Source organism: Penaeus chinensis, chromosome 40, assembly GCF_019202785.1.
Source record: "Penaeus chinensis breed Huanghai No. 1 chromosome 40, ASM1920278v2, whole genome shotgun sequence".
Lineage (NCBI taxonomy): Eukaryota > Metazoa > Arthropoda > Malacostraca > Decapoda > Penaeidae > Penaeus > Penaeus chinensis.
Window position 1 is genome coordinate 19,674,249 of NC_061858.1, and position 2,500 is coordinate 19,676,748.

Sequence of the window (2,500 nt, forward strand, 5' to 3'; positions counted from 1 at the left end):
TAGAATTAGTGAAAAAAATGACAGCGTGTGGTCGCGTAATTAAAGTTTTTTTTATTTTTTTAAAATTTAGGGCGATAAACCTAAATTTGGGAACTTGGGGAAAATAAGAATTAGTGATAGAGTTTTTGGGTAAAAATCTTGCTTTTTTTAAATTTTTTTTAAAGCTTTTCTGTGGCTTTTTTTCCCCTTTGTTTCCAACTAGTATTTTTTTGATTTAAAAAGTTTAGTCGGCGTATTTTTTGAAATGTACAAATAAAAGTGTTATTTGTGGTGTGTGGTGTGTTGTGGGGGTGGTGTGTGTGTGTGTGTGTGGTGTGTGTGTTGGGTGTGGGGTGTGTGTTATGTGGGTTGGGTTTTGGGCCTGTGTTGTGTGTGTGTGTGTGTGTATGTGTGTTGTGGTTTTTGTGTGTGTGAACATTGAAATTTTTTTAATGTATATTGTGTCAGTATGTCCCCGCGTTTGTGCTTTTATTCCGGTATACTTAAATACATGTATGTATATGTGTCTTTATGTAGATCTGCAAAAAAATGTATGTATCTCTCCGTCTTTTTTCCTCCTTTAACATTTCCAAAGCAGCTAGACTCCAGGGTACAAAGATTATGAAGAAAGATATTAAGAGCTACCTGCATTCTCTTCTGCGTCTCCTCCTGTAAGAGCCAAAATTTAAATGAAAGTTATATTATGTCACATTTGTTTTACTGTCATCAATATTTTCATCAATACTATTATCCTTGTTATTAAGTCATCATCGTCATCTTCATCATCATCTTTATTGTTACTATTATTTTGGTGTTACCTTATGTTGATTCATTATTATCATTGTTATCATTATTATAAGTATTATGTTATTATCATTGCTGTTATTCTTATTATTATTAGCGTTATTATAGTTTTTGTAAGTATTACTTTTACCCTTTTTATTAACAATTTTTACGCAGCGCAGGCATCTTTTTACAAATTACTTTCACAATGATAAAGACTCCTTGCTTAGGGAGATAAGGAACCGCAAAAAGACTTTCAAGCCGTTCTAAATCAACACCAGTTCCTCTCCCACCTCCTCTTTCTCTCTCTCTCTCTCTCTTTCTATCTCTCTCTTTCTCTCTCTCTCTCTCTTCTCTCTCTCTCTCTCTCTCTCTCTCTCTCTCTCTCTCTCTCTCTCTCTCTCTCTCTCTCTCTCTCTCCCTCCCTCCCTCCCCTCTCCCTCTTTACCTTTCACTTACCTCCTTCCTTCCCCCTTCTTTCCCTCCTGTGTGTGTGTGCGTGTGTGTATGTGTGTGTATGTCTATATGTATATATATATATATATATATATATATATATATATATATATGTATGTATATATATATATATATATATATATATACATAGATGGTAAACACGTCAAACAAAACTCCAGTAAGTTCTCGATAGAAACTAAAGAACTTATGCAAAAACATAGGGTCATGAAAGCATCGTCAAATAGGGACAAAATAGAATTAGCTGAACTAACAAAAACTATAAACAAAAAAGAAGAGAGAAGATGTACGGAAATTCAATACTCAAATAATAAATGGAACAGTGATCTCAGGTACCAGCATGAAAACAGCTAAGAGGAGACTAGGAATAGGGAGAAATCAAATATATGCAATAAAGAAACCAGACGGAGATGTGACATATAATAAAAATGAAATCATAAGAGTAGTGGAAACTTTTACAGGGATCTATACAACGCAAATGAACAGCCACGGATAGAAGCGAACGCGGTAACTAGAGAAGTACCTAACATCACAACAGAAGAAATAAAGAGAGCGCTTAAAGGCATGAAGAGAGGGAAAACACCAGGTGAAGACGGTATTAGTATAGACCTTATAATAGACGCAGGGGAAATTGCAACAGCGAAACTAGCCAATCTTTTTAACAAATGCCTTCTCAATGGAAAAATTCCGAAAGCCTGGAAAAATGCAACAATTATTTTGATTCATAAAAAAGAGGACAGAATGGATCTAAAAAACGACCGACCCATAAGTCTCCTTTCAGTTACTTACAAACTGTTCACTAAAATCATCACATCTCGCATCTCTGATAATCTGGATTCTAACCAGTCTAGAGAACAGGCAGGCTTCCGCAGTGGATTCTCAACAACAGACTACGTACACACGCTTACCCAAATAAGAGAAAAAAATAAACAAATATAGGAAACCCCTGTGTATGGCATTCATTGATTAAGAAAAGGCATTTGACTCTGTACAAATACCAGCAGTACTAGAAGCTATTCGAAGACAGGAAGTAGAGGAGGTATACTGCAAACTATTAGAAGATATATACGAAGATGGGACAGCAACCATCAAGCTCCACACAGAAACCGATAAAATCCCAATTAAGAAAGGTGTTAGACAGGGTGATACCATCTCACCAAAGCTGTTTACAGCTTGCCTTGAGGAAATTTTCAAGAAGCTAGAATGGACCGGGAAGGGTATCAAAATAGAGGAGGAATACCTGAACAATCTAAGACTTGCAGAT